We start from the raw sequence: 26,606 nt of genomic DNA, 5'->3' as shown, positions 1-26,606 counted from the left end.
TCTTAGCATGAAGACGTTAGAATCCAGGAGATAATGAGATCATTTAGCATTACACAAATCTGAGCATGTGGTTAAATACATTTAAAATGAAATATTGATCTTTTTCTTCAAAAGATTTGAGATTTGAAACGGTACTCAGCAAAAGTAGTCAAACCCCTTTAAGTTTTTAACATTTTGACACTTCACCCTCTGGCTCGGAATTCTGACATTTGGGAAATAAATTTAGAAGAATCAACTTATTGTCTAACTCTAATACGATTTCAGAAATTGGTGGAAAAAGAGATTTTGTCTTTTTTGTGTACAATGACATAATCTGTTTTCAAATTTTATTTAAAATGTCTAAATGAGAATCACTCACAATCATTTAATCTAAATCTTGGAAAACCTCATTTAGTTGTTTTTAAGAACATCAAAAATGATTAGAATTTTTAGAATCACTGAAAATTTTAGATTTTGTTTCAAGGAACATCAGGAAGAGTTAGCAACATTCCCTTTCAATGCCCCTTAGCTAGTTCTTGTGTAACTGCCACTGAACATCATTAGACTCCTCATTAAAATATGAAAGGCCAACATCCATGTTCAGGCACTCCATATTTCACTGTCTTCCCATCACATACCCCCTCAGTGGCTGTTTTATGCTCCTCTGCCTTCACTTTATGCTTCCTCTAATCTGCAACTAGATTAGCTGAGTGACTTACGGGTAGTTTGGCTGCTTCCAAAGGGAGGCCTTACTCAGGAGGGAACTGTAAGGACAAGATGATGTATTGTATGTTTCCAACACCATTACATCAGTTCACAAGTGCAAGCTCATATAGTTGTGCTGCCTTTGGATGGTTTATTTCACATAAAAATTGAGATATTATAGAATGTCAAGATAGTTCATGAGCAATAAAGAGCTTGGACCATGAACCATTTACTGAAGTACTTCTGTATACATGTCTTCCTCTTTTCTGTCCTCTATTCTTTCAGATGTTAGAATAAAGCTAAGAAGTACAAAAACATAAAAAATAAAAGCACATTTAAAACAGAAAATTACTCCAATAACACATTGTTTCTTAACATGGAATTTAAGCAAAACTGCCAAAGAAAACTGAGTATTTAGGACTCTGTAGCTGCACTTCCATTGACCACATAATTGCACTACTTGACATTTCAAAAATAAATTGGCTTTATGGAAACACGCCTATTAATAAAATCCTAATTTTTAAGAAAATGTTTTAGGATGAGGTGGTTTTTCAGGCATATCAAAATGAATTTATTCAATAAAATTGCAACTGAATCATTTTTTTCACATCACTCAAGTCACATGATGAACAACCAGATGTTGCCACTGGTGCAAGCCATGAAGAAGACGACAACAGGAAGTAGTTGGAGGATGTTGACCAGGCATTGTTTTCAATTACTTACTACATGAACAAACATATTGGCATGTGATTTTCATCACATTTCTTATTTAATTGAAACATGACAATTGTGAAATTGTGTTTTTTCGACATTAGTGGATATTGTCAAAATATTGTTCACATTTGGAATGGAAATGCAGCTGGAGAGAAATCCTCTTTGGGTCTCTACTGCTTAACCCAACCCAGGTTAGAACAGATTCACTGACGTCTGAAATAAATGCCTCAACCATATTTGATGCAGCAGTAGTGAAACTTGCAGTAGACATGTATTTTGCAGATGTATTCCCACCCGGAGGCTTTTTCACATTTTCGTACATTACAACAAACTTCAATGTAATTTATTTGCAGAAGAAAAAACATTTCTGTCAAGTCCAACCTCCAGACCCCTTGCAGACTTTCCACTGCTAGTCTTTGGGGGATGTTTCTACCAGCTTTGCATGTCTACATACTGAATTTGTCTTACCTTAAACTCTCATTTGGATTTTGGTCTGAACTTTGTAGTTCTGGTTGTATCGTCTGACAAAGCACCTTTTTCCATATTTCTGCTGTGTCCCCAACTTGGCTTGTGGTAAACTGCAAATAGAAGCTCTTATATCCTTCTGTCAATAGTGGCTATCTTCTCACCACTCCTCCATAATGGCCAGCTTTGTAGAATGCACATTTAATAGCCTTTTAGTTGGCAGATTGTCCCCTCTGTGCTTTTGATCTCTGCAGCACCACCAGAGGTACCATGAGCCTCTGCAGTACTTCTCTGATTTATTCTCTCCGTTTCTGGTTTGTTAGTTTAGGTGGAAGGACATGTTTTAGTCTGTATAACTCTTAAATGACATACAGTAGATGTTTGAAGTTATTACCAATCTCTGCTTCAGACTTCTCCAAAACGTCCACCTTGATCTTTCTGCTGGTTTTCATGGTGCCGATTTTTCTTTAATGTTCTTTAAAAAAAGCGTTTTCACACCTAGTAGTGAAGTAAACTCGGTTCAATTAGGGACCAAATTGCAACATTTGTTACATTTTATACCCTTTAAAAAACCTGTTTACCTCTTTGCCTGTGGTGGCGCTGCACCAAGAAACACTGCAGTTCACGACACAAAAACCTCTGAAGGAGACACTGAGCAACACATCCTTCTTAAATGAAAACAATAATGGAGTGGTGTCCGATTTTCTTTTTTTTATCGCCCCGCAAGGGGTCTTTTTGTGGGCTCTAGTGTCCCTTTTTCAAAGTAGACTGACAGGAAAGGGGGGAAGACATGTGGTAAACGTCGTTAGGTCCGGGAGTCGAACCTGCGACAGCCACGTTGAGGCTACGTTGCCTCTGAATGTGGGTCGCTCTAACCCCTCCGCCACTACGGCACGCCCCTGTGGTGTCCGATTTTAGCAATTGTAGGATCAACTTTGGCAAAAGGCACGAGCCATTTCTCCTGCTAGCGCTAGAGTCACCTTGTTTTCATTGTATTTACCCAGAATGCCCTGCGGTGTAGTCCCCTTGGCATTCACATGTGCATTCAAACCGCACCAGAGAAGAGAGACCTAGGTTTGTGTGAATACTAGAGTTTGCTATTTTGGTCCTCAGAGTTTGATTACGCATTCACACCTCCCCAAATGAACCGGACTTTCTAGACAAATGAACTAGATTTGGGTTAAGGTGGACTAAACAGGCCTGGTGTGAATTCACCCTAACAAACCTTTGAAGACTTCACAAGACAACTGGAATTTCACGGATATTACAGAACACACAGGTAGACTCTGTCCCAAACAGGTGACTTCTTAGAGCAGTTGTTTGCTCCAGACTGAGTAAAAATGACATATCAAGCAATAATCATGAATGCTCACTTTACCTAACCTGTAGAGGGCGTAACCTCTGACTTTTCGGGTATTTCTATTGTGATTGGTCAATGCAGAACATGTTGTCATGATCAGATTCTGGCCTCTGAAGTCAATCGAAGTTCTTCAGGCATTGCTTGTAGGGCTGAGTGTATGACAATGAAAGTCTGGCACTTCATGGTTAAAGATGTCAGTTAAGAAAAAAAGGAATCTGTTTTAATTTCTATCAGCCCAGCAAAACAAACCATGGGAGGGAAATGTCCCTGCCTGGCAGAGACAGCCATATGTGTCAAGAACCTAAATGGATTTGACAGACCAGGGCAGGTTGCCCAGCAAGAAGGGCGTTTGTTACCAAAAGACTTGTCAGTAAACCCGCGAGCAATACACAACGTTAGTAACTATACAGACTGAGTAGGAAATGACCTTAAAGGATCCGACAGATAAGGAGAAAACATTGTGAGGCTGTGGACAGTGGTTGGATGAATACATCTCTGGCAAACTTTGATATTTTCATCTAACACCATATAAATCTGTCTGATATTTCAGGAATTCAGATTTGAACACATATAGGTAACCCGACATGTGCTTTCAGCTGTATGCCTCCAGGCCTTTTCTTCTCATTAACTGAGAAGATGCATTTTCTCAGGCTTAAAATACGAGTTTTATTTTACAAATTGTCTCAATTCTTTACAAAATTTACATTTAACAAAATTTTAAACGTGATGGCTCTACTGACTTTGTATCGTAAGAGAGATACCGCTGCATGGAAAAACTCCACGACCTCAGCTCTTTTCACTTTTACCATTCCAAAGGAGATTGGAAATGCTGACTTGAACTGTTATTGAAGCATACTAACCAAATGATGAGTCAGTGAAGCCACAACAGAAGTATCATCAACTTAATTTCATTGAATTTTAAAGGTCAGAATGTCCTTTCACATCAAGGCATAAAAGAAGAAAAGTCTGATCTTTAGTTAAAGCAGCATCATGCATGAGGCAGCTGTGTACATCTGAAAATAACTAGCATACTATGGAAAAGTTTAATGTTTCTCTCACCAGATTCAGAAAGTCAAACTCATATTATACAGCTTCATTACAGATAGAGATTGTGAGATTCACATAATAATCCAAAGTTCAATATCTGAGAAAATTAGAAAATGATATGAAGATTTTTTAAAAGCATTTCCATTAAATGACTATGTTATGCCTTACAACATAATGTGAAGACCGCTGACTGGACAGGTGTCCGGAACCGCAACACCTTCCACAAAGAGGGGAGGTCAAAGGTCATTTCTGAAGAAGGTTGTTTATGGAAAGTTGAGTGGAAGGAAAAGGTGAAGTTGAGGGAAATGTTATGTTATTGGACCTGTGTCCAATTGTTATGTTAAGTGCCTTTTAAAAATTGTCAAGTGCTGCTAAACAGAATAATGATTTTTCTCAATACACCAAACATCTTAGTTTTTTTTATGGAGTGTTGTAATTTGTCAACAGCTGACATAAACTGCTCGTGTAAGGAACAAATGAATAAATAAATAAATTTCACATCAGTTCCAAAGGTTGATAAATAGGTTCATAAACACAGAAACAATGGATATTATATCTATAATTTCAGTATGTTTTAGTTTTATGAATGCATGATATACAGTAGCTCCAGTTTGTTTCCTATTATTTACAGTTTTTATTTATTTCGGTTAACAAAAAATGTTTTCTAAATTTCAGTTTTTGTTATTACGTTAGTGTTAGTGAACCACATTAACCTTGATTCGCAGTTGCAAACCATGTTTAACTATAAGGACAGTGTTCTTCAGGTTATATCCTCTCCTCTCTTTCTTTAAGTTCTAGAGTTCTACTTTGGTCTCATCTGACCCAACAACCCACCTCCAGTATGCAGGATCTGTCTCCAGATTGTCTGCAGTGTGCTTTGATCTGACTTGAACATCTCTCTTCTGTAGAAGTTGAGTTTTTCCAGAAAAACTCATGGGAGTTTAAGTCCTTTGACAATATGCTGCCAGTCCTCACAACAAATCCGAAATCCCACATCTATTCATTAAGCTATCGAATGCTTACTGGGGGATTTTAGTGTGTTTTATCTGTGATGATGTCTAGTCACCATGCATTTATTCATTCAGCCAGAGGAAAAGTCGGCTGACTGAACCGTTCCTCTGACTTGTCTTCTTCTTTTGGAGGATTTGCTGTGAATTTGTGTTGCTCTAGAAGATGGATTGTAATAATTAAAGGGTGCCTCGAGCTTGGCTCTTTATCTAATGTCAATATTTTAATTTGTGTAATACGTTTCACTAACAGTCTGAGGCCCAACACTTCAGCATGAATTTGTGGTCAACGATAAAGTGGTAATCCGTTTGGACAGGCTGGTCTGGCTTATCGATTGGCCCAAAACAACAGAAATGAAACTTCAGGTAATTTGACAGAAGTGAGACCATCTAAGTTGAGTCAAGGCAATGGCAATCGATGAGGCCATGCCTGCATGGAGCTGCATATCGCCGCACGGCTCCATTACAGAACACAACGCTTCAGCTCCCAGAGACCAGAGAAGGCCTGAGGAACAAAACCTCCACAAGCTGCAGTTCTATCTTAGGGAGACAAATACAAAGCAGCACATAACGTTGAAAAGAAACGTTATGTGTAAAAACCAAAAGATGTTTGGTTTTTAATATATGTACATGTACTTAAGCATATGTTTTAAATTCTGATGTTTTAGTAATTAATTAAAATGTTCATCTTATTTAGCACTTCAGTGTGTAGCTGTGTTTCCATTACAATTGTGCACAAATCTTTGTCTATGTTCTGTTAATGTTGATGAAACATAATTTCCTGTGTTTCTATTAAATAAGAAATTAAATCAAAATCACAGGCACTGACTACAGAGCAGCTGAAATTTAGATTTCAGCAAGAATGTAACGGAGAAGACACTTATTCAAAGCAAGTAAGCAGCTAAACAATGATAAAACTACAGGTGTGCCTCGTACTGCTATCACACTACAGTCAACTAAAAATATGAATATGCTTCTGCTTTGGTTTTATAATTACACGCGTCCTATTTACACACCGTGCCTACACGTTGTGTTCAGGGCTCGACTGCAACTGTCAACGAAAGAAAATTAGAACAGGTTGGAGGTGGGAGTTGTCATTAAACATTTGTAGCTAAATAAAAACATATTAAAGACTCAAATATTACATTCTCGAATGCATAAATTATACACATTATGAATACAAGCAGTATAACACACACTAAAGTGCACCCACACACCAATATAAGTTTGACTTGCATTTTACTACACGTTATGCTATGAGCAAATCATGTTAGCTAAACATGTTGGCTTAAAACATCTGTTTTTGTTGTGATATTTTGGGCTTTCTTTACCTGTAACCCATAATCATTAAATGGATAAATAAATAAAAGCTTTTTATTTGTAATGGATCTATATACAATTACTGTTTTGTTGTCAGAGATGAATGGCAAGAAATACTTCCACTTTTATGCAATATTCAATATTTGTCATAAGTCTTTCAAATCACATGTGGTTTAATGTTAAACCTTGTAAGGAAAATCTTTCTATATTCTGGAATTTAGAAAATGGAAATAATTAGGTCATCCCGAATATTCTAAAAAAGAAAAACTTTGTCTAACATTTCAAACTGAAACATTTGTACAGATAAACAATGTCAGAGCTCACTTACATTATATAAATTGTGGAGTACCTCAGGTGTCAGTCATTGGACCAAAACTTTTCATTTTATACATCAGTGATCTACAATAGGTCTCGTACCTGAACATATTCTCTTTGAAGTTGACACCAGCTTTTTCTATTCTGATGAAACTTTGACAAATGTGTTGGATGTAGTTAAAATGAGTTGAGTGGCATAGAAACATGGCAGGATGTAAATAAATAAAAAAAACTACATGACATTTAGCAATAGAGAGATTCCTAACAGATGATCTGGTTTATGTTGATGACCTTGTGATCAATCGTGAGAGAGAAATCAAACTCCAGGACTTTTATTTTACTCCTGAGAGTTTTAGATACAAGATTTCTTTCTTCAAACTCATTTTTATTGAAAACTTTTGTTCATGTCAACATGTGACATGTTCATTTCAAACTTCAAATGAATGAAAGAATCAAATAAATAACTAACTGTCCAACAGTGAAAAGAAGTTCATAGATCTTATACATAAAGTATGTAATTGGATTTATGTGTCCATCAAAGCAGCTTTTCTTGTTCCCTGACACTCATCGCAGCCAGTCTTCATCCTGTTGCATCCTGATGCCATTGTGGTATCAATTTCACTTTTGCTTGTTCCTCTTGATGAAGTGCGTAGGTGGCGGGTTTCTACATTTCCATAACAAACCCATCGTTCAATCCAACACCACCTGTGATGGTGAGAGCAAATGTAAAGTCTTTTTTTTCTTTCTTTCAAGGCTGTAAAACCAAAAGACATCAAAGAAAACAAACACACAAAATATTCATCGTTTAATTAAAAAAACAGAGATGCGGACAACTGTGGAAGAGTTGTTTTTGTCAGCAGAGTGTGACCTGTGATCAGAGAGGAACTCCAGCTGGAATGGATTCCATATGTTAGAAGAAAACATCTGACAAAGTAAGACATTCAAACTGCGTCTTCTGAGGGTAAAAAATTTAAAAAAGAAACTGAAATTACACTCCATTGTGTTTTTCTTGTTCGCAGCACAATGATGAAACCTTGATGGGAGCATGAAAGCTGTCTGCGCCGCTCTGTCTCTCAGCTCCTGCTGTATTTGTTTTGTTACGTGGGAATACATTACACATTCTCGTTTCTGCGGCAACAGAAGCCTTTGAATATTAGCTAGGCAGGGAGCTGTCGGACTTGATCAAATATTGCCCTCCAGTTGTTTCTTTACATAAGCCGGGATTTTATCTCTGATTCTCTCCATGTTAAAAAAAAACAAAAAAAAAAAACACAGAAACCCCCGGAAAGAGAATATGTAGTGTGTGAGATTAGAGTGTGTGCATAAAGCATGACTGTGTGAATTTGCCCACAGCTGAAATCTCTAATCTGGGTGATGTATATTTAATGTTCAGAAACAATTATCCATCCGAGCTTCACTGCAGCAAGAATCCTAACAGATGAAACCAGTTTCTCGGAGCGTTGCTGGTTAAAAAGCTTCGCTTGATTCCGGTCCGTCTAGGTGAGACTGTCTGACAAATCAGAGCAAATTGTTCCAGATTACAGTTGTTACATCACCTTCAAAGAAAGCATTGAAAAATTCACGGTAATCCCTGGTCGGGTTTATTTTTACATCAAGCAGCGTTGCGTACTCTCTGGAATCGGCTTTTCACCCCTTTCTACCTGATGCAAACTCCTGGATGTGACAGTGCCTTGCACACATGCCCTCCATTTATCTGCTTTGCATTTTTCCACGTTACTTAATGTATTTCAGCTGTAATTTAAAGTGATAGACCAACACAAAGCAGCACATGACTGTGAGCTGGAATGATATATGGTTTTTCGAAATGTTTTACTAATGAAAATGTACAGTAAGTACACATTTGAATTAAACTTCCTTTACTCTGAAGGTGAAGCGATATGTCATGATGTAAGCATTTTATATCAGTCCATATCTTTAGTTATGGATTAGCTTTTTGTTTTAAATATCCAAAATACAACCAAACTACAGATGTTTCCTCTTGTATCCTCAATTCTACCGCCATGTTTTTAATGGCGTGTTGCGTGAACCGACTTATTGTGATTTCACTTGTGTTTCTCACTTCATTGAAACGTCGCAACAGCAAAATTGTGTTTTTTTAACATTAGCAGAATATCAAAACAATTCTAATGCAAACTGAGCTACGGACACATTTTACTTTTACTTAGAATCCTCATAACTTGTTGTTTTGCTTTTGGTCTGAAGTTGCTACAAACACTTAGCATTCCAGAAAATATTTATGGTATTTCTACGAGGAAAGTTTTATTCTGACTTACATTTAGACAAATTTACACATAAAAAAGTTAGTGATTTTCTTTCCCCTTACACTGTAAAATTTCTGGTTTTCATCTATTCATTAAAACAATGTTTAATTGGAACTGTATATTTTATTCATGACTTTTTACCAAGACGTCTGGATAAATGTTCGTCTGTAGCTGAACACACAGAGACTGTATCAGCTTTATGTTTGCAGAGCAATCCTACGAGTTGAGCTCCACTGGTTTTCTGTATCAGCTTCAAATGTTCAGTCCCTCTGCTCTTTGGTCGTGACACGACAGAGGAATGTTGACACATGTCGCACACACATACACACACATCCTCCTGCAGCTTTCTGCAAACGTGCTCAGCTCCCTCTGAACAGCCGACGGGGAACCAAGCAGCGTTTCATGTGTTCTGCTGATTGTACTTATGTTCTTTGGCTTGTGGTCTCCTTGTTGTCTAAGTGACCTCTGGAGAATTTCACTGCATTAAAGCTGACGTCAATGCGATGTACGCTGCAGGGCTTTCGCAAATAAAGCAGACGCCAAATGGCAGTGTTGTCCACGAGTCACATGTACGGTGCTTCAAAAGGGAAAGGCACAGCAGACTCACACAAGCAGGAGATTTCTGAGGCTTTCAAAAGGAAAATGTTGACGGGCTCTTTCAGTTGAAGCGATCGTCTGTTTCCCAGAAGCAACGTGGTTGTAGCTGCTTTGGCAGGTGATTCAAGACATGCAAATATTCCACAGGAACCAGTTTGTTTAAGCTCATCATGATTGAACTAGATTAATAACTAATTAACAACAGAGCTGGTGTAATTAAATACAAACTGACGTGTGAGGAGCTTAAAGGAAAAACAAAAACACACACACAGAAAAAAAAACCTGGGATGACGAAAGAGAGAAAATAATAAAATAAAATAATTAGATAGAAGAAATAACTAAATGCATAAATATAAAGCTACTAGATATCATTTCCAGTTGAATGGTGGAATGGAAACACTTTTTTCACATCACACAGGTCATGTGACTAACAACCGGATGTTAGCACTGGCAGAAAAGACGAAGACAGGAAGTGGATGATGACGCAGCATGATACTCAAAGACTTATCGCCTGAACAAACTTATTCACATGTGATTTGAATTATGGTCCTTATCTAATGGAAACACTGTAATTGCGAAATTGTGTTTTTTTTTCACATTAGCGGAATATCGACACTTGTAATGGAAACATAGTTACTGACTGGTAGATGCTGGTTGGGGCGCTGCAGTGTGGTTCCCTGCATCCTTCCTGACCTGCAGAGAAACTGTTTCCTTCTGCTACCCATCAGAGCTGCAGCGCTTCTGGGAACGGTGCTGGTCTGACCATCCATACCTCTGTCCTTCAACTTCCTTCGAATGAGTCAGGCTCTCTTTCTGCTCAACAATCTGCTACTTTTGTATGTGCATTGGTTAAACAAGAGGAATGCTCTTTAGCAAGAGGAATGCTAAGAGAATGCTAGAAAGCTTTTTCATTTTATTCTTACTTGGAAAATGCAGCCCAGCGATGTAAACAGACGTTACTGTACAGAGCATTACATTCAGCTGAGTTTATTTTCTACATGATGGCTCTATTTTTTTAAACATTACATATTTATATAATTTCATTTCCCTTAAAGCAATACTACGACCCCCCCTTTGTTCTTTACAAATCACAGATTTCTTAGAACTGAGTCACCGTGTTCTCTTGGAACCCATAGAAACATCTGAGTGGATAATAGGCTGAACATCTTCTACAACTGTACAAAAAAAGAATTTCCTGAATAATAGTTTGACTAATTCCTTTTATAAATAAAACTCACATGCCCCTTTTGTTGCATAAGCTGAAGTGCTTCTTGGGTAAGTATGCCACTGCATTGATTCAATGGCGTCTGAATAGATAATAATAATAGATAGCAACAGTGTAGTCAAGATGCAAACACAGATGGGGAAGAAAATTAATCAAGACATTTTTTTGTCACTGACAAGAATCACAAATAAAATCACACGTGAATAAGTTTGTTTACATAAGTCATTAATAAACATGTTGAGCTACGATCTTCCAACCACTTCCTGTCGTCTTTTCCATCTTTTCCACCAGCAGTAACATCTGGGTGTTGATCATGTGAGTCGTATGTTGTGAAAAAAGTGTTTCCATTGCAGTTTTGTGGAACACACTTATTTTGATACGACCCCCTCAAAAAAACACACCTCGCCCTAGGGCCAAAACTTTTTATCAAAAAAGTAAAGGTTTTTCCAAATTTCCTTGTTTCCATTAAGCGAATGTAGTTTTGTAAAGCCAATTTGCACAATGTTACGGTGACTGTGTGAAGGCAGAAATTATCTCTGAAGTGTTCCGTGGCTGGTCAGATCATGATGTTTGACTCTTCACCACTCGGTCCAGTTCATCTTCTCTCTGTTCAGCTGCTGCCTGTTTTAGATAATCCTTACGAGGATCCAGCTGGTACCATTTTCTGGATTACAGACTCTACTAACTTAAACCATCTGCAGAAATGTTTTAGTGGAAACCTTTGCCCCTTTTTCCTCTCTGCTTTTACCAGCTTCATTGAAAGCCTATAATTTCCATGGTATTATTAGAGTTTGACACCTGAGTGCAGCTAATTACCTTGAAGTCCTTCACCTGTTGACACCTTTAAAGTTGGAGAATCCGCAGAGCATGACCTGGGCTGCTCCTGACCTCAGCTGCTCCTGATTTCATAGTGGTTATTAGCGCACTCTGTTCTTTGACTAATGCTTTTTTTAATCACAGCAAACCCAAACTTCTCTCCAAGTTTCCAAAAGTCTAAAGTTTATGTAGGTGGATTCCACTGAAGGTTACCTGCTGTTTGGTCCCAGTCAGAGCAGGTTTAGACATCTAGACAATCTTCTTCTTTTCCATCTGCATAAGTAAGATCTATAGTGGTGAGTAGTGGAGATGTTCTGTCCAGTGTCCTCTGATGCTGTCAGATACATTTGGTGCTGACCGTAGGAGAAGAGACCTGGACACCTGAGGGTTGTCAGGTACATCGGAGTCTCTCACTCAACATGAGACATTTCAGCGCTTTGTAAAAGAATTGTTCTCACAGCTTTTGGTTTCTGCCTCTGTTTCTCTGTTCAGGAGCTAAAGTCCTGCTCTTCTGGGTTCTTCTCTGAAGATTGACTCAACCAGCCCAAAATTGTGCATCTAGACAAAGCTTTTCTGCTGCATAATCATTAATGATGCCTCACATCATCAATGAAGATTAATGAACCTGTCCAATAAGAGCCATGGAACGGCAAACTATGAAGGTTAGTGTTCGTATTTCCATCACTACAGTTAAGATTGATCTCTGCCTGATCGGTCCATCAAACCCTGTTTCAGAGTTTCTGTCTCACATTGCTGTTCTTAAAAAAATAATAATTCAGACCCACTCATCAAACGTCCCGACACACAGGAGGTGATGTCGTTCCCTCTCCATTCAGTTCCTATGCAGAGGCAACAGTCATTTATCCTGCTTCAGCCAAGAGACCGGCGATATTCCTGCATGTGAAATTTTGAGCTCATTACACATAGATGTTGAAGAAAGCTGAAAATGTTCAACTTTTGCAGATGTTGCATTCCGTGTGTTGGTTTCATGGCAAGTGGTGGAAAACGTTTGGGAGAGGGGAAACGGGAGAACTTAAGATCACAAGATGTGATCTTTAGTGAAATACGTCCAGCAGAAACAGAAGTTAACCTGTATTTGAAACTCTGACACATGTCAGTTCACTCCGTTTTATCTTTGTACACAAAGGCGACATTTCTAATGTATGGAAAAGGTTCATTTCTTTTTCAGGTGACTGTGATGAGTCACCTGAAAAAGACTCATCACAGTCAAAAGACTCAACACTTCCTGGGTTTTACCCCCAGGAAGTGTTGAAAACATGGAACCATCATCATGGTAAACACATGGCGGTAGTTCTGCTTCCTTTTTCTGTCTGAACTAGAAAACAAGACACCGGTAAAGAGATACTTCCTCATGTTTAGAATCACCCAGATGATCAAATCAGAAATGCTCCCATCATTTTGATGGTACTGCAGCAACCCTTCAGACTAGCCTTCAACTCCAGCAGCTCTACTTTAAACTAAGGAAAAACAGCTTGACCACTTCTGTGGCATTAAGGCCTTTAGACCTAACTCATTTTAACTGTGGAGAATCTATCACTGAGGTATTCATGCTGTAGGTGCTTTGCATATTTATGAAAACAAAAGAGCTGAAGCAATGACTCTAATAAGGCCACTGCCAAGATGGAGAATAAAAGAAGCCAAAGGGAAGCGTTCACATTACCGCTTTAGTTTACATATCCGTTTATTCCAACCAGATGCAACTGATGTGAATACAGAATGAGTGAAGGAGGAGGAGATCTGACCCAGAGGACACACTCTAAAGATTCTCATCTTGAAAAATGTTGAACTGCTGATTTGAGCTGGTTGCTGCTTTCCTTAAAAAGAGCTTAAGAGATGTTGGACATTTTTCACACAAATTACAGCTTACATACATTTACCTAATATGCCTAAGAAACTCAAAGTTCTCTTTTTTTCTGAATTCTTTGCAATTTACTTCAGCTGTAAACCACATTATAGAGGCTGGTTAATCTACTCCTGGTCAGTGAAGAAAATTTGTTTCAGGCATATTTAGTTTCCAGTGACACATTAAATGATTGCCTGATGAGGGAAATGTGTTTGGGCTGTAAATACACACTTTTCTCTAAGGAAAAAGGTCTTGCAAGAACAAAAGAACAAAATAAATCCATTAATTATACCTGAAGTCTTAATGCAAAATGTTTCATTCTTAACTTTTGCTAAATGTTGTTTATTTGTCAGTTTCCCACATGCCTGAAAAGCAGAAGACTTTGACTCTGCTGCTCTTCAATGCAGTTAAAACAGGAAGGGACTGTTCTCTCTGGGTGAGAAAAAACGCAGCGTTTGCATGGCAACGTGACCAATTAGGACGAAGAAGAATCGAGGAAGTGACTGAAGATCAGTGGGTTTAATGTCCCTAAAAGTGGAAAAGGTCAAACATTTTGAATATTTTTGCAAGATGCAAGGTAAATATTCAGCTGTGGAATTATTAGTCCATTAAGTAATTTACTGTGTCATCTTTCACTGTTAGTTTTAATATTATATAATTGAAAACTCAACAGCATGAACTCTATCTCAGTTCAAGAACAGCCTCTTTCAGTTATCTTCCTTTTTTCCCAGCTATTCGTAATTTGAATTTGAAAATGTAAAACTACCTTTTGTGTTCCCTAACGACAACCAGAGATGTGCAGAATGTTTACCTAACTCTCCAGCCTGAAATTGAGTTTACTTAGATCTCCTGTGGTGCTTATGATTTCAAGGGTCATTTCACGGGCTGCTGTCTGACGCTGTTTTTCTTTTTTTTAACCAACTGTAGGAGGGGGTGCAGGGGGAAACAAGACAAGATATTTTCTTTACCGTGTAGTTCACAGGAACAAGGCAATCCAAAGTTGCGCATGAGAGCTTCATCTTGTACATACAGCCGCTCCTCATGGGGCCGTGCGGGGGTGTGAACATCTTCATTTGTTCTCAGAAACACCACTACTGAGAAACAACTGGTAAAGTCTGTTTTATTCCTCTGATGTGCCGCTTTGTAACGCGACTGACCGCAGTCTGTCTCCTGCTTCCTCTCAACGCCGGCACCTTTATGCTGTATTCAAAGGCACCCGGGACATAGCAACAAAGCTGCTATGTTGGCAACAGTGGGGTGACTGGTGTTAACTGTGCATGATCAGAATTGTTTTGGTAGGCCAGTCTGTAGATAAGATCAGTGGATAAGATCGGTTTCAATTGTAAATATTGGCCGATCACTGATCTCCCAAAATTAAAGAAGTTAAGACTGATTTATTAGTGTGCCCCTGATAATAACCAGACAAAATTCTGACCACTAGATAGCGGCAACTTGCTTCTAATACATGTATTTGTTTGGAGAGAACTTGAATCAACTGAGATTAGATTTACTCTTACTGATAATACCTCGTAGACTATTGTTGCAAATTTGCCTCAACCCACCTAAAGCCAAGAGTTTTCTTGTCTATGTGAGAGCTGTCACAAAGACCTCTGAATGTGGTCTGATGCTGGTTTCTCTGCCAAAGGAAATCAGTGTTACCATGGAAATCTGAGCAATTGAAAGCTGCTGCCTGGTCTCAAAACTACTGGGATAACAGAATCTTATGAAGGCGTAAATTAGAGGTCCTGCAACTTTTAGATGTGTCTCTGCTTCAAGTCACCTGAGTGAAATAATGAGGTCATTAGTAGAACTCTGCGCAGGTCATTTTCCTGCCTTGATTTGAGGAGTCTCATAGCTTGTTCCTGACACATGTTCATGGCAGAAGGTTTTCTTGAGTATTGTTAGAAATATTGTGCAATTGGTCAAAACTTCAAAGTAGGTTTGGTTCCTGCCTCGACAAATGCTGCAGTGGGAGGGACCAGTGAGGACAAGGGGCCTCATTTCAAAGTCTTCTAGAGTTATTGACTCCTTTGATAACACCTAGCCTGCATGCTGCCCCGGTTTCTGATTCCTGTGAGGTCTCACCAGCTGAATTCATTTGTTTTTCCTTCCTGAGGACATTAACATATAAAAGGAAAATGTGCCGCAGACTCTTTGACTGAGACAGTAGATTTGAAGGAATTAAGATGATTCCCGGTTATGTTGTGATGAAATTGTTATGAAACCAAAAGAAATGCATCAAAGAACACATTGATGGGGACAAAATCAGAATCCTCCATATCTGATCTGCCAATGAAATATGGTCAGTTTCAATCTGGCTGATTTCTTGCTGCATGTCTTAGTCTCCTACATTCACAAGTACCTAAAGTGAGGGAACAGCCTAGCTCTACCAGAGATGACCTGATAATTTACTTTAATGCTGTAAGCCAAAAGAAAATATGTTGGTGTGAGATAAATACACATTCAGAACAGATCTTTGTTGGAGACACTTCCTATTTCTGCAAACGACAAGGGATGATGGTTTCCAGAAATGTCATTTACGTACCATCTACTTGGATGTTTAAATGTCTCTTCAAAACATTCAAATGAACTGGAAATAGCTAGATGTTAGCTTTATGTTTATGCTAATTTAGCTCTATCTAACCTGTATATTTCTTAGGAGAGAAGGCCCACACAAATAAACTACATAACCAAAAAAAAAAAAGGTAATTATTTGATTAAGCTTAAACCATTTTCAAAAAAGATATCTATGTATTTTTTCAAATAAATATAATTCAAGAACATTGTGCTATTTTTGGAAAAGAGCTAAATTAGGGAGGATTATTTAATTTTGAAAATAAAAACTAGGAAACAAAGAGGTTGTTATTTGCAGCCCAGGTGTGAGATGAGTTCTACCTGACACCCTGCTGAGAGCTGACCCGTTTCATTAAGGCAGAGCTGAAAGGAAAAGGATTCCCCAGAGGTCACAAACTTTCTGTGGTGCTGCTGAGAAGGTCAGCCATCCAACTCCACTAACAGTCTGCCAGAGAGGACCTCTCTGGGTTTTTAATAAACTCTACACAAGGACACGCACACACACACACAAACGTATGCGCATCAGGGAAGAAAGCTTTTTGGGACGTTTCATCTCACTGTGCCCTCAGTGAGATGGAGAACAAGTCTGAAGATGTCTTTATGCGTGAGGTCTGTGAAGTTTCCGTGCGTGTATTGGCATGTGTGAGCGTGTGTGTTTTTCCACTTAAATGTTAGGTGTCTATGCACTGCGGCCGTGTGTGGGAGGGCCGGTCGACGGCCGCGAGCCAGCTCTTCACCAGAATATGAGTTCCATACGCATTTCATTTCCTGCAGTCAGCATCAATTCAGACCCTCCAAGGAATTAACTCTATCTACCTGCTTGTCGTTTTCTGCTTGTCGCTGCAGGCACACACCCCCCTCACGCCTGCACACACACATCGTTATGCATTCCCACATTTTTCTTTGAAGGTTTTCAGTCTCCTCCGTCTCTTCAGGGAAGATAAGGCGGCTCACTGGAGAAAAGAGAAGTCACAGTGATGGATGGTGTGCACATCTGCCACACAATGCTCCACTATTAATTTGTTATTGATTAATGTCTGCCACTGGCCTCCCACTATATTAACAGCAACACACACTCACACACACATTTCTGCTCCTACCAGCTCCTGACTTTCATCTGCAACTGATGCTAATTTGTTACCAAAAGTGTTTCAAAACAGTAAAAACTGCTTTGTGGGAGTCTCTCAGATAATGTCAGTAATTGTTACTGATACGTATGACCAAGACTAACCCTTATCCTTTTTCTGTTTAATTATCTGGGAATTTCTTGCTTGTATATTGTCATTTTTACAGTTATAATCATTTGCCATTCCGAAATTGAGAAATGGATTTAAAAATCGAAAACAGGACAGCTTAGAGTGGTTGCTTCAAATTGCCACTCGGTTATCAATGCATTAAAAAACATCCACTTGATAGTTGAAACAGCAAATGTTTGTAGCTCTAATTCATTTTGAGATTTAAATAATGATTTAAAGAGTAAAAATAAAGAATTAGGAAAAAATGTTGTTCCAGAGTACTAGTCTCGGGATCTTACAAACTTGCACCCCACCCAGGAAATAGAAAGCAGTGAAGAGCCCAGGCTGTGATTCACCACGTTTGCGTTGCATAAAAAATCTAATCTAAAGCCACTGAACAGGATTGACAGTTGGAAGCCTACTGTTTCGTTACCAGGATAGCCTACATTAGTGAAACAGTGAACTCGTCATGTGAATTGAAGAAGCAAAAAGTTAAAGATTTTGTCACAACATTGGTCCTTATTTTACTCATGTCAGAATCGAGTGTGTTGAACCAGCAAAAGTCTAAATCATGTGGGACACCAATCTGTATGCAATGATCTTTAAGACCAATGACGTTGTCTTACAAGCAAAACTTGTACAAAATTTTGCTGTACATATGACACTAACAGTAAATTACAGTGCATGTTCACTATGAAAATAAATGTGTTTTAAACAGTAAGTAAAGCAGAAAATAAGCAGTCAATTTTAAAGATAATTTATTCATCAAGATCTTTTGGGACCAAATGGCTCAGAAACTCAGCTCTGCAGCATGTATCATAAGCAAACTCAAGCTATTTAAAACGTTTTTATGATACAACAAGAATATGACACATTTAAAAGCATAATTTGTCTCCTAGGCTTTCTGGGAAATGATGTGACTGACTGTATTGTACAGCATAATTTGTACAGCATACATAATGTTCACCTTGAAGGGCCAATGGTGCAAAGCTATTTTTTCATTTCCGTGCTAAAAAGAGATATTTATCAAATGCAAGAATATCTGAAAAGCAAGTTCTACCTTGCTTTTCAAATAAAACACCCTCTTCAGGCAAAATAAAGGCCCTGAAAAGCACGACAAGATAGAATGGCAAATGAATGGCAGAATCAGTGCACAGTGTTCTGTGTACTGACCTTGTAAAAGTAAAAAAAAATAACATTAGTTTTTAACATTCAACGTGACAAATTGCTAATAACCCACATCCTACACACATATGCATTCTTAATATAGATGGGGCTGTTAGAGTAAAGCAGGATTCAAACTCTGGACCTTCTTGCTACAAGGCAGCAATATGGACCACTACACCACCATATAGATCAAAGTAAATAAAGAGCAAATAAAGAAATGTCAGAAAAGATTTATTGAAAAACAGAGGAATCTAGATTAATGTGTTCTCAGAATATAACAAGGTATAAAATATTCACTATCTTTATTCATCTTTTGAACAGGAGTCAAACTGTGAATATGGAACACACTAGCTAACATTAGCTTGTACCAACTACTAACTAAAGATTGGCTGTTCGGTGTGTTTCCAGGCATGAACACCTTACGGGGGAGTGAGTCTTGCCTCTGTTGTTAAGCCAACACTGTTTTGAGGTTAATTCTAGCATCAACCTAATAAAAAGAAAGTCATGGCAGGGGATAAAATTTATCACACATCTAGGCTACATTTGCTAACCAATGTAAGTTTATTGGAGGCTTGCTAACAGGTGGATAATCTGGCTAAATACCAAGCTAACTGAAGCTCCAAATATCCAATGTTAGTGACTAATTTCATCTGTGGTGGATTGTGTGATTCCTTAGGTCACACAATGACCACACAAGGTTTGGCAGAGTCACAAGCTGGGTCCAGAGCCCAGGGGAGGAGGGGTCTGATGTATCCAGAGAGGGGCTGGGAGAGGGCACCTAAGCACAGGTTTTGTTAATCCGGAAATCTCCAGGAAAGCCGTCGGGAATGCGTCTCTCCGGACTCTTAAAACCGCAGATAACCTTGACAGAAAGTTCTTGTTAACTGAAGTAGCCGTTTATTCAATTGTCCGTCAGGTTACAAAAAGCACACACCTTCATCTGCGTCACAGGTATGAGGCACCTGATCTCTCTTTCAAGTCATACCTTGTATGATTCATAAATGTATTTCGTATCTTTCAAAACTGCCTGCCTGCTCATTCTTTTGTGTTTTAGCTAAGGCTTTATTAAAGAGGAGGCTAAATGAAATCACTTACAAGCAAAATTACACTCTCCATTGTCCTCTTGCTGTCCTGAATTAATTGTAAATAATGGTGTAAATATAGCAACACCAATATCTAAACATCAGCATTAAAAATAGCTTAATAAATTACATCATGCTCTGCATTTTTCCCAATAATTTCCTAAAGACGTTTTTTTTTTTTTATTCCAGGTTTAATACACTTCAGAATGTGATATTGGTTCATGGCCTGCTTAGTGTTTCAAACCATTTTCTTAACCAAAGGCTGAGATAAAACCAGACGACTGTTCAGGATCTCCAAGAGCCTTACAGATTTAGCTATGTCTCCATGACCTGGGCAGCCTTTGGGGACAGAGTTGAATTAAAGTGACTGATTGCAGCCTTCACTTCACACACAAACACACGCACACCGACGCACGGACATACACACGTACACCCCCCCACACACAAATTAAATCCAAAAATGTAAGGATCCCTAGAAATCTTGAATCTCTTGGAGCTTCTGATGCATGCAGCATCATCAATGCCTTGATGACAAGCCCACCCCTACACACACACACACACACGCATGCCTTCCCTCCCACTGTCACAGGCACAACACAATCCCACTTGATTTCTCCCTTCAGGAGGAAACAATAAATTGGCTCGTTGGAACCAGCCTGCTTTTGTCCAAGAGTTTTCCCTCTTGTTCTGTTCTACTTGGAGCTCGCAATCTGTGTTCATAATGGAAACTCAACAAAAATGTGTTCTTTATCTCTGCATGCTCAAACATCCCATGCTGATTCCAGGAAATGAAATGGCGCCACTGAAGTGGCACAGCCTATGGAAAATGGAATTTCTTCAAACAGAACCTTCAAGCATGCTTTGGAATGACCTTTCTACTGAAGCTTTCTGTAGTAGGCTGCTGTCTTATCATTGTGAGTTTATAGAAAAGAATGAAATCCTCAGAGCAGTGGAATGCTAACGTCTATTCAGACTGACCCTCCATTTTAGTCTTAGAGATAAACATGTAGATGTCGTCTTGAATGCTGATGATCAGGTATGAACATCCTTAATATGATGCAATTATTTTTTCACAGCCTCACATCCTCATGAAAACTGAAATCAACAGATTTTTTTTCATTCAGGGTATAATTTGACAACACATCAAAGGACTGCGATCCACTGAAGGTGAGTACACTTCTGGCGTTGCGTAATGGAGCTGTAAAGATCAAATTTTAATGCTTCCGCTACTTATCAAGCTCCGTTTGTGATCCGTAGCTCTCGCCCAGAAACAAAAACAGACTATATTTAGAAAGCCCTGATTGCCGGGGGAAGAATCTCTAGTTTGTTGTTTTTCCTCATGCTATTCTGAGTGTTCTCTATTGTCTCTGAAATCACTTCAAATCATCAAAGAGTCTTGGTTTATTGATGCAGAACCCATTTAGCTCTCTGAATCATTGTTTTTTAATCTCACATTGAGGAATTCTGCCTCTGAACTCTTCTTACGTCACAATAAAGGTCGAACAACACTGCATTTCCACTTCAGAACCTTAATACTGTGTCTTTTATAACAACAAAGAGAATGATGATACATTATTAAACTGTTCTCTTCTGGCCTGTTGTGTGTGTTTCTATAAAACAGCATAAAGTTTTGATTATTTGTATAGGAGCAAATTGTATGTTGCACTTTGTCTTAAACTTCAGATATGAAATCAGATGTAAATAAGTTCTGCACTGCGTAGGGGAACAGTCAGGGCCCTCTGGCTGATTTTAAGTATGTTTTAGTGTACCTATAAATATTCAAAAATCTTGTATTATGCTTATTGTTTAATTATATGCCAAAAAAAGAAACCAACTCCTTGGTAACACTTGACATTACTGGTCATATTTGAAAGCATCAAATTTTCATCTTTTCAGAATTCATCAAGCTCTGTAGTTTGGCAGACAAATGGAGTCTATCAGTTCTGTGATTGGTATTTCCCTCTGAAAGATCATCAGAGCCTTGCAACACTAACTCTATGAAAGCATCTGTCATGGATAACCAATTAGTGGAATTTATAATTTTAGGATTTATGGCAATTTCATAGTCATAGTCCGGCCTCAATACAAACCTCTTGTGGGTATCCTTCAGGGACACTTACCCGCTTCCCTAAATCTTTTCTTCAATTCACATCAATGTGTCTCTAGGCCAGAGGAGATATATTATGCCTCCAGCATTATATTCAGAATCCTACTCGGTGGGAGATCGCCGGAAAAACTCCACAAGGAAGCACCCTGGGGCATCCCGGTCAGACCCCTTTTTGATCCAGAGGAAACGTGGCTTTCTGAGCCACCTTTACCCCTGGAGGATCCTCGCTCTATTCTTAAAGTAAAGCCCAGCAACTCTGTTCAGGAAGTCTTGGGAGTTATAAACGACGGAACTGGATTTTCTTAACTTGAAAATGTCAATTCCCTGTAAGAAATTTTAGATGTGACCAAAAACTGTGTATGTTACCATGTTTGGGAACTAGTTAGGATTGCCAATATCAACAACACTTATGGGTTCATTGCACAGGAAGTGATAAATGACAGCAAAAGGTGAAAGTTTTCCGCTTCATGGGGTGAACATGTTTCAACTTTCTTGTGTTGCATTGCTAGCCCACATATGCACAAACTCAAAATTTCACATAAACAAATTTTGTTGGTTATGTGGCCGCTTTGTCACCTCAGTTCCCAAGTCCTCCTGTGTGTCATGTCCTTTACAAGGAACAAAGGGTAGGACTAGAGTTTTATGCGACCTTGACATTCTCATTAGTGACAACATAGGCCTTGTTAGTGATTTTTGTTGTGCCGGTGAGATAGTTTCTGATTACAACTTACAACTTGTATGCCTGATACTTCCAACCTAAGGCTCAGAAATGAAGAAACCATATGGATAAGATGTGTAACGTCTAGGTAACAAGGTAACAAGAGAACTCCAATGACTTTATTTCAATATGACGATATCATGGATAACTGATAATCTATTGAGAAAGCACAGCAATATTTTTGCATCATGATTCATATCTCATAAGCACAGATGAGAGTTGGAACATAGATAGACCAGTAAACTGCATTATTTACTTTGCTCAGCTCTGTCTTCACCATGACAGAACAGATGAGGTCTCTATCCATGTATTCATGTCTCATGCCATGGCACCAGGGTCGGCCCAGGCCTCCATGGGGCCCTGAGCGAAATTTGGTTTTGGGGCCCTTTATTTCTCCTGACAATGTGGACAGCTGGAATCGTCGGAAAGCGACGATTAGATCGGTCGGAAAGCTGCTATAAACTTCTTGCATCTCTGATAGGGCTGTTTACATTATATCCTATGCATATATAATATAAGATACATTTATCACCCAATTGATTTCTGGGCACCGATTTTCTTCATTTTGGGGGATCGTGATTGGCCGATACTTACATGTGAAGCCCATCTTATCCCCTGATCTTATCTGCGTCAGAAAAAGTTTAAAAATCAGTCTCTGTCCTCTTCTGCTCTGCAGTGAGAGGTTTGACTGACAGACCGGCAGACCTGGTCAGGTCTTAACGTTTACAGTTAACAATATTCACCACAATGTTGCAAACTCAGAGACTTTCTTACTATATTTAGAGATATTTCAGACAAAAAAAATGGTATCGGCCAAAATCAAAATCGGCAGGTCAGGCTTTTTAAAGATCGGTAACCGGCCAGAAAACTGCAATCGGTACACATATTCATGACATTCTTTAATTAAATTAATTTCTCCTAAGCGTAACTCCAATAGCTAAAAATGTAATTTATGCCAGGTGAGTTTTTCTCCCCTGAGAATATGGACTGGTACTGGTATCGGGTTGATTCTGAGCCTTAAATTATTATAACAACAGTTTCACATACATACATAAGTTGATGTAAAAATATTGTTTGTTTTAGCCACATAAATTATCAGCAGCAAACAATATACCTTTAGAGTTTGCTCTAAAGTGCTCTTGGGGGAAAAAAATTGCTCTTGCCCCAAGAGGAATTTTTTTCTTTTTGTCCATAAAATAATGATTTCTACATACATTGTCAAACATATATTACTGTAAAAACAAATCACTTAATGACGAAATTGTGAGTTTTTGTTATTATAATGATATAGAAATCGTTAATAAAAAAATAAATAAATCAGCTCCACTGAGGGAGCCCCTTGATTGCATTGGGGTCCTAAGCAGCTGCTTAGTTTGCTTTGCCTTGCATGCCACCATCTCTGGTGAACCAAACACCAAGACATTTGAACTTTTTTGCTTGACACAAAGAATGAGACGCAACGCAGGATCAGCATTTCACGTCTTCCTGCTTGTGAGAGCCGTGGCCTTGGAATGAGAGAAGCTGACTGTCAAGGAGGCTTTCCGTTTCCCTGTGAACTGCTCCACCACGAGGTTCTGTTGGAAAACAATTGAAAAGGAGAAGCAGCGCTCGTAGAGCACAAACTGCACTGGGAACAAGTGAGGATTTTTACTTTGAATGAAGAGCCAGCTCCTGCTCTGGCTATAAAATACCTCTAAAAATTATTCTGACACCCCCAATGCCACAGCAACCCCTCCAAAAATGCCCCTGTAGACATGGTCAAACTTCTGCTTCAGATCCACAAAATGTTTGCTCTCCTAACTTTTACTTATTTTCTCTTTGGGTCGTACCTGTGCCTCTTCAGGGTCTCCTCCACTGGCTTTCCACTCTCACTGCAGATCAATACCAGATTGACAGCAACTCCTGCCTGACCTTTTCTTTAAACCTGTCAATCATTACCGAGACGATGGGGCTAATGGAATCCCTCCATAGTTCCTCTTTTAGAACACACACTCACTAATCCTCACCACTCTTTTTAACCCAGCTTGAACAAGTCTTTCACATGTCGTCAAGGGATGGCTCATCAACTTTATTCCTCCATAGTTATTACAGCTCTGCACATCAACCTTGTTCTTAAGAATCTTCATCGGAGTATTTTTTTTTCTTCCCCCTGACATCTTCTAACTCTTGAGGATTGTGCTTAACAATCTGATCAACGACGTGCTCCTGCAGACATTTCCATCCTCCACAGGTAAGTCATTAGGCCAACTGCCTTTCCACCCTTCATACCTCCACTTATTTCCTCCTTATTAATCCTTTGCACTTTCCCATTCTCTAATTTCATTACAGCTTTTCTCCACTATCTCTGTATCTTTAATCACTTCAAACTAGTGCTTTCTAGCTCAATTTCTCTGCATACAGGAGTTCTTTTGTGCTTCTTTATGTATCTAGTGTTTTTCTTTGCCTTTGCTACCTCTCCTTATTATGAGTTGAGACTCACAATTCTCCTGTCTACTTTCTTCATCGTCCTGACTGTTGAACTTTTACATTGTTAACCTTCTTCTCGGAATACTTTCCTACACTTCCTCACCCAATGAAACAAGTCCCTTTGTCCTACTTCCCCTGTCCTGAAGATACACCAAATGTGATTTGTCACAGTTTGGTATCTGTCTAAGTAGAGGTGAATAACATGGTGTTACATTTCTGATTTAATTGACAGTGATATCAGCTCAATTAAATGAGTTTCCTCTGGAGAATGGCTGCGCAAGGCCTTAGAGAAAGGACAAGGAGGTCAAAGTTGATCTGCTGCTTCTCCACATTGAAAAGAGTCAGTTGAGGATGTTTGGGCATCTGAACAGGACGGAACCTGGGTGTCTCACTTAGGAGGTTTTGTAGGCATTAACTGCTGGGAGGAGACCCACAATTCACTGGAAGGACTATATGTATTCCGACTGACCTGGAACTACTGTGTGATTGGAAGGATGGCTGGGTGTCCATATTAGGTGTTTGTTATGTGATCCTATGCCTTTATAGACACAACCCACTCTCAAACACCCCCTCTGAGGCAAAATATTATTCAAGCTGTTTTCACACATGAACATCAGACGCAGTCTGCAGATCTGGATTGTACTATCTTTACTGTTTCCCATTTAGATGTGTACTTCAAAGCAGTCTGATGTGTTTTTATAAGTGGAAGTAACCCAAAGAGATGCGTGGGGGGAGCATATAGGAGGCTGGATGTGATCATAAAAAAAAACTCTGAAGTACTTTTTATCATCATGTCGTACTCTGTGTGCTCTATTTTTGTATCTTTCTAATGTGTCATTTAAAGAAAGAAAGGAATTGTAAAGTAAAATAAAATAAATAATAAACTTTTCCCAAACATCATCTGACTGAAATGTCTTTTTTACTTTGACAATAATCTTTCTCACTGTAGCCATTAGCCTTGTTTATTGAAGCCATAAAGAGTTCTTGAGTATCTCGTGCAGAATGTTCAACCACTGGCATGTTTTTATCAGAAATGGTATTTTGTTTCCTGGCATGAACCTGGGTTTTTAATTAGAATCCATCAGATTTTAATGTTCTGAATTCCAGAATTTTGTAGCAATAAAGTTTGTTATTCATTCCAACTGCACTGTTAATGTATGATTCCATCCTTTTTTCAACTTCTTGATTTAATGTACAGTTTAAGAATTCTGAGGTAGTCTCTCATCTTTATTATTCCTGTTTGTGTTTTAGGGCCCAGCTGTCCCAGACCAAGATCTACCCCGACCCTTGCAATGAGCAGAGTGCTGTCTCGATAGTGGATCGTCATATTTACATGTGTCACAGCAATGGACAATATCAAGCTTGTGATACTGTTCATCATCCTACAACTACATTTTGCCAGAAGCTGCTCAATAGAAAGCATAATGTCCCAAAAATAACTGTCTACTGTTGTGATTAACATAAGTCTGTTACAAAGTGCTTACCCACAATATATGCTGGAAGTATAAGATGCTGTATGTTTTGCAGAAATGCTTAAACCAATACAGAAAAGATAAAAATG

This window comes from Xiphophorus couchianus, chromosome 21, assembly GCF_001444195.1.
Source record: "Xiphophorus couchianus chromosome 21, X_couchianus-1.0, whole genome shotgun sequence".
Lineage (NCBI taxonomy): Eukaryota > Metazoa > Chordata > Actinopteri > Cyprinodontiformes > Poeciliidae > Xiphophorus > Xiphophorus couchianus.
This window is presented reverse-complemented; position numbering follows the sequence as displayed.